Source organism: Scylla paramamosain, chromosome 20, assembly GCF_035594125.1.
Source record: "Scylla paramamosain isolate STU-SP2022 chromosome 20, ASM3559412v1, whole genome shotgun sequence".
Classification (NCBI taxonomy): domain Eukaryota; kingdom Metazoa; phylum Arthropoda; class Malacostraca; order Decapoda; family Portunidae; genus Scylla; species Scylla paramamosain.
Window position 1 is genome coordinate 15,826,495 of NC_087170.1, and position 7,500 is coordinate 15,833,994.

A 7,500-nucleotide genomic window follows, 5' to 3' on the forward strand; every position below is an offset into this window, starting at 1 on the left:
CTTTCTTTTTTTCCCTTTTCTTTCCGAGTCTGTTCGTTACTGGACATAATTTCCCATGGGAGTTACGATGAGGAAGATGCTGAGGAGGAGGAAGAGAGGGAAGACATGAGGAGAGGGGAGGTAAAAGAGGGAAAAAAAGAGGTAAAGAGTTACAATGAAATGGGAGTATTTGTTGAGAAGAGGGAGTGATGAGAAGATGGGAGACAGGGGAGGAGAGGAAAGGTGGGGAAAAAATGGGGAGAGAGGGAAGGGGAAAGAAGAAAATGAGAGGGACATTTTTAAGATAAGGAGATGACGTATATTATGGGAAATATGGAAGAGGGAAAAGGGGAGAGAGAAGGGAAAGGGGTAAGAGGGAAGGGAAGGAAAGAGAGGAGAGAGGGTGAAGGAAGGGAGATGATGATGGTAAAATGGAATAAAGAGTAACATGGAATGGAAGTCTTTGTTGAGATAAAGGAGTGAGGGGAAGATGGAAGAGAGGGGAAGGGAGGGGGAGAGGGGAGAGAAAAGGGGGAGAGGTTAAGTGAACAATATTTATTAAGATTAAGGAGTGGGAGGAGAACGTGGGAAAAAGAGGAGAGGGGAAGGGAGGAGGAAAATATGAGGGACAGATTGGGAGAGTGGGAAAGGAAAAGTGAGGGGAAAGGTAAACATGAAGGGAACACAAGAGAAGAACAAGAACACTACTACCACCACCACCACCACCACTACCACCACCACCACCACCAACAGCAACAACAAACATAGAAAACAAAACAGAGAACAAAAATATCAACAAAAAACAACAAAAACTTAAAAGCAACACAACACACTCCTTTTACTGCCTCCTCCTCCTCCTCCTCCTCTTCCTCCTCTTGTTCCTCCTCCTCTTCTCCCCTCACGCCCCTTCAAAAGTCAGCTGGAGGGCCACTCAGTAAGGATGACCCTCCTGCCTTGTCTTGGGCCACTCAGGGCGCGTGACAAGGGCGCTGGGAACTCTCAACTCTCACTCTTTACTAATTATACTCTGCTAATTCACACGCACTCACACGCACACACACACACACACACACACACACACACACACACACACACACACAATCTTTTCTTATTATAATTCTTGTAAAAACTGACCTCTCTCTCTCTCTCTCTCTCTCTCTCTCTCTCTCTCTCTCTCTCTCTCTCTCTCTCTCTCTCTCTCTCTTTCTGGTAATTCACAAACGATGCATTTTTCCTATTTTCATTCTTCTAAAAACTGCTCTCTCTCTCTCTCTCTCTCTCTCTCTCTCTCTCTCTCTCTCTCTCTCTCTCTCTCTCTCTCGTCACACACAGCTCAAAAACTTCCCACAATGGCGGTTCGCTCTGCTCATTTCGCGTGTTTATTTACAGCTTTTGACGCGGCGCTTCGCCAAACATTAATTAACAACATGTCTGTCTTTTTCCTCTTTTCAATTTACTACGTTGTGATGGAGGATGAATGGATGGATGGATATACAGATGGTGGATAGCGGGTGGATTGTATGGATGCATTAAGGAGTAGTTTAAAATAGGAGTTTTTTTTTTTTTATCGATAAAGTTCTATTTTTCTAAAGGTGGGGCATTAAAAACAAAGAAATGTAAGCGGTACTAAAAAAAACAACAACAACAGATATGCAGATCAAGTCGTGGTGCATAGATTGGGCTACTTTGGGCTTGATGGTTGAATATGTGCGAAGCTGGTATGAGCTATTTGGGCTAGAAACACTTTGTAGGTGTATGGCTGCGCTAGATGGGCTGGTTATATGCAAGGTTGGGCTGGAGATGGCTTGGGCTAGTTGGGGTGGATAGGCACAAGGTTGGGCTAGAAAAGCTGGTTAAAGTGAGATAAGTCTACGGAGAAATGTTGCCAAATTTAAATAACTCCACGGGAAGCGATTGCCATGTTTCATTAAGTCTTGGGAGAATATTTTCCATATTTCACTAACTGTATGGATGGAATTTGTCATCTTGAGTTAGTCTACGGTGAAAACCTGCCACGTTTCATTAAGTCTATAGTGTTTGCCATTATCTTCAATGTCTTTCGTTAAATTTCCGTTCATAACCAATGTTTTCTATGTTCCATTTCCTTTGTGTTATTTTTTTCCCGTTTTCCAATCTCTCTCTCTCTCTCTCTCTCTCTCTCTCTCTCTCTCTCTCTCTCTCTCTCTCTCTCTCTCTCTCTCTCTCTTATATTTTATCTTGAAATAAATTTTCTCTTTTTTTCTGGATCATGATGACGATGATGATGATGATGGAAAAGGGAAAAATGGAGGAGGAGGAGGAGGAGGAGGAGGAGGAGGAGGAGGAGGAGGAGGAAGGCAATTTTAACCCTCAAAAGGAAAGAAAAATTATCCCTTTATTCCTTTCCTTATAATTATTGACTCTCCTCCTCCTCCTCTTCCTCCTCCTCCACTTTTTCTCCTCCTCCTCCTCCTCTTCCTCTAACTACTGCTCCTAGCCCTATAATTCTTCTTCCTTCCCTGCCCCCCTCCTTTCCCCCTCCTCCTCCTCCCCTTCTTGCCTCCACACGTCAGTCCCACGGCGCAGCTCCCTGATAAAAGACCTCCTCCCCCTCCTCCTCCTCTTTCTCTTTCACTCACTCCATCTCGTCTTTTCTCTCTTGTTCCATCTCTCCTTTCTCCTCTTTTCATTGTCTATGTGTTCTCCCCCTTCTATTTTTTTTGTTTCGTTTGAGGAAGAGGAGGAGGAGGAGGAAGAAGAGGAGTTGCGAAAATTATTGGTCTATTCGTATCTCTGTCTCTCTCTCTCTCTCTCTCTCTCTCTCTCTCTCTCTCTCTCTCTCTCTCTCTCTCTCTCTCTCTCTCTCTCTCTCTCCTGTACTATAACATCTTCTAGTGTTCTCCTTTCATCGAGATCATCATTTCCATTATATAACTTCTTCTCCCCCTTTCCTCCTTTTTTTTTATTCTTCTTCTTCCTTTTCTTCTTCTTCTTCTTCTTGGTCTTCTTCTCCTTCTTCTTCCTGTTTGTTTCTTTATCTTTCATTTTTTTTTTGTTCTTATACTGATTTTGTCCTTCCTCCTCTTTTACTTCTCTTCCTCCCTCCTCCTCTTTTCCTCTTCCTCTTCCTCCTCCTCCTCCTCCTCCTCCTCGCCTTGCTGAGTGATGCATCGCGTTCAGTAATGACCGATCAATCCAGTGGAGTAAATACACTCTAATTAACACGGCAAACACACACACACACACACACACACACACACACACACACACACACACACACACACACACACACACAACATCCAACTCTGTAATTCTCCTGTCTCTACCTATCCCCCTTCACACATCTTGGTCACCCCCCCCCCCTCTCTCTCTCTCTCTCTCTCTCTCTCTCTCTCTCTCTCTCTCTCTCTCTCTCTCTCTCTCCCTTGCCCCTCTTCCCTCTCCCGTCACTTCTTTGCGAGTAATTACAAGGTGGTTCTTTGTGTGGGTGATTCGAAGGAGGGTTCGTTCTGGGTCCATGGGTTTGCTCACGGTTCGAATCCCAACACGTGTCATAAGAGAATTCGCCTTTGATTGTGTATGTGTGTGTGTGTTAAGTGCTTCTGATTTTCTCCGTTAATTTTCAATCCTTAATTAGTGAACTATCTAATTGCAGCGACGAGAAAAATAGGTATATTAAATCTTTCTTAACAATTATTGCTTTCTTAAGTGAGGACTGTGGCTGCGAGTATCATGGCTTTTTACAATTGGTTTTAATTTTTTTCACCAATTTCTTTGATATTTTCTCAATCTATAATCCATCTATTCTTCTTTTATTTGTTTTTATTTCCGTCTGTGTTTCCATTTTTCTTTTACCTTCTTTTATCTCTTTCTACCTTTCTTTTACTCCATTTTATTATTATTTTTTGATTTGTTTCAAATTTTAGCCATTAAGAAATATTTTATTCCAGCTTCTTATTTTAATTTCAACACTAATCAACCTTTCTTTTCATTCATCTTCTACTATAACTTTGTTTCTGAATTTTATCTTTCCTTTAAATTATCATCGATCTCCTTACCAGCCTTGTAAAAACACCATTTATAAAGTTAGTTTCAATTTTATGATCGGTATTTTTTCCTGGCTTTTATTTTCCTATTTCTATCTAATCACTCTCCAACATTTTCTAATCTCACCATCATTTGTCAGTCCATGGAAATGTGTCATTATATCTTTAGTTACATTTCAAAACAAGTTCACAATAATATCAATAATGGAGATGTATTATTCATCTTTTATTAGAGGCAAGTTTGATACAATTTCTCTCTCTCTCTCTCTCTCTCTCTCTCTCTCTCTCTCTCTCTCTCTCTCTCTCTCTCTCTCTCTCTCTCTCTCTCTCGGTAATCGATCTTCAACTTCTTGATTTTTTTGTTACCAAATTCAATATATCACTTTTTTGCCATTCACTCTCTCTCTCTCTCTCTCTCTCTCTCTCTCTCTCTCTCTCTCTCTCTCTCTCTCTCTCTCTCTCTCTCTCTCTCTCTCTTATTAGGGGTCAAGGTCAGGTGTGCGTGAGTGAGTGCGTGTATATGTGTGTGTATGTGTGTGTGTGTGTGTGTGTGTGTGTGTGTGTGTGTGTGTGTGTGTGTGTGTGTGTGTGTGTGTGTGTGTGTGTGTGTGTAATCGGCACGTGGGCAGCTCATTACTACCTGGCCTCTCTTCTAATCATCATCAGCACACCTGAGGACTTAATTAACACGTCTCTTCCTTGCCATCCTACCTATGTTGCTGCCTGAAGGAGGAGGAGGAGGAGGAGGAGGAGGAGGAGGAGGAGGAGGAGGAGGAGGAGGAGGAGGAGGAGGAACAGGAGGAGGAGAAAGAGGAGGAGAAACAGGAGGAGGAGGAGGAACAGGAGGTGAGAGAGAGAGAGAGAGAATTTGCGTAGAGGAGGAATAAGGAGGGGATGATAATGATGATGATGATGATAATAATAATAATAATAATAATAATAATAATAATAATAATAATAATAATAATAATAATAATAATCAAGCTTACCTGAGTACACCTGTCTTCATTAGCAGCCTCCGCCTCACTCGTTGGAAGGAAAGAGATGCGTGTGTCGTGACGGAAAGCGAACGAAAATCAATACATGCAAAATACATAGAAATTCAAATAAACACAATTATATGCATAAAAACAAATATATGAATAAATAACGGAGCAGAGACTGTAGGGGAAAGAGGTAGATAAATACATATTCGTGATTAAATGATGAAAAAAAGACATATGAACAAATAACTAACGGAAAATGACGAAAGGCAATAAAAAAAGAACAATAAATAGAGTATTTAGATTTTAAGATGAAAAAAAAGGCACAAATAAATACACATACTTACAGACAGAAAGACAGACACGAAAAGAAAGCAATAGATAACGAAGGAAATAAAACGAAAAAAAAGTAAAAAAAAAAAAGAAGCCTTGACAGATAACCAAAGGAAGATAGAAATGACACTAGAAAGAATAAATACATAAAAAAACACACACACACACAAGAAAAAGAAATCTAGAGATGACAGACCAAGAAGAACCTCACCTGGATGGCCCGTATCTCTCACTAATTAGCATGCTGCAGGTGTCCACGGTATTTCAATAACAGCATCGTACTCACCTGCGGCTCTTCCGGGGCTAATGTTGTCCTGGCCGTGAACTCTGACCTTTTAGAAATTTCACAAGTAAACACCCCATACACTCACCACCTGAAAAAAAAGTAGTATTATTACACACTCATACACTCCCCTTTGAAAAATATTATTCACTCCCCCGACAATAAGGGAATGTTAATGATAGGAGTCCTTTGTGTGTGTTAATCAAGCTTTTCCATTCCTAGTAGGTCATCGTATTCATTGTATTCTATGTGACGCTACGGAGGGTTTGCTGCTGTTCCGGGATGATGATGTTTTTATTACCGTGCGGCTTGTAAATCATACCGTCAGGAGTGTGTGGTGTTGATGGTTCCATTGTGAGTGACTCATATGGGTCTGGATTAAGTTTGGAAGGTTTTTGTAGTGCTGTGTTTTGAGAATAAGAGGGAAATGTGATACCTAGTTCTGTAAGGGGTATAGTGACATAGGTAGATTGATAAACAGAAAGACTAATACAAGGATAGACATATATAGATAGACGAATTCATAGACAAACAGATGGGCACACCAATAAACGTACAGATAGATAGATAGATAGATAGATAGATAGATAGATAAATAGATAGATTGATTGATTGATTGATAGACAGATAGATAGATAGGTAGATAGAAAGATAGTTAAAGAGATGGATAGATAGATAATATTGTATATGTTTAGTGCAGTACATGAAAGGGAGACAAAAATATGAACAAACTCCTAATAATATATCGCAGACAATAAAGAAATTTGAATGAATATTAAATGTAAAAATAATGCACCATCTATGCATTTACCTTAACCAACAAACGCTACAAAAAAAAAAAAAAAAGAAGGTAAAGAAAAAAACAAACATTAATACACACTTTCTATACGATCATTGATTAACATGACAACTAAAAATAAGGAAAAAAAAGTGTAGAAAAAATAGTTAATAATATAAACCCATAAACGTTTCATATTATTACTGATACACTTGACAATTATACGTAAGTGAATTTATGTCTGAAAAAAAAAAGGAGAGTGTTTGAAAGAAGGTGAGAAAAAGATGATAATTGTATATTACTAATTGACTTAGATATTAGTGTAATTACATCTGGCATTAGCAGTATTATCATTACATATAAAAGGAATGATTGCAATAGACGATCAAACAATACTGTAACTTTGCGCCAAGGAAGGAAATAATGAGGAATAAAGGAGGAAAGAAAACGGGTAATAAAAACATGAACTATTATTTTTTTCTTTGGCGAATATCGTTACTATTTATATACATATTTTTTAGATAATATCAGTAATTTTTGTCTTTATTTCCTTTCCTTAACTATAATCTTTCATACTAATTTTGCATGTAATGTAGTCAGATATTTTCTCTCTCTCTCTCTCTCTCTCTCTCTCTCTCTCTCTCTCTCTCTCTCTCTCTCTCTCTCTCTCTCTCTCTCTCTCCCCCGGGGCCTGTTTGGCAAGCTCTGAACTTTACACAAAAAAAGTGTGCTCACCTTATTAAAAAGTTACCATCACATCAGAGAGAGAGAGAGAGAGAGAGAGAGAGAGAGAGAGAGAGAGAGAGAGAGAGAGAGAGAGAGAGAGAGAGAGAGAGAGAGAGAGAGAGAGATCGTAGTCAATTAAAAAAATATTCCTAGCAAGTATCTGAGTGAAAGTGAATAAAAGTCACAATAATAAAGATAAATTTACAAATAAATATAGAAATAAATAAATAAATAAAAAATTGTTCAAGATTCACACATTAATACAAGATTTTTTTTTCCAGGCGGTGTCATTTTACCGAAATGAAGCAAAACGAACCGAAATGAACCAGAATGAACAACGCTACGTTTAATGATACTCCTACGGCCACCTGGCGCACCTCACCTGAGTCAACA

General features: G+C 39.2%; 1 protein-coding gene across 1 annotated transcript in view; it reads right to left on the reverse strand.

Annotated features, from left to right (window-relative positions):
- LOC135110456 (SET domain-containing protein SmydA-8-like) overlaps positions 1-5,142 on the reverse strand; it is a 26,237-nt gene extending 21,095 nt beyond the window's left edge. The window contains exon 1 of the mRNA XM_064022811.1: positions 4,994-5,142. The gene's annotated coding sequence lies outside the window, so the exon portion shown is untranslated. The remainder of the gene's footprint in view (positions 1-4,993) is intronic.
- Between the last annotated feature and the right edge of the window lie 2,358 nt (positions 5,143-7,500).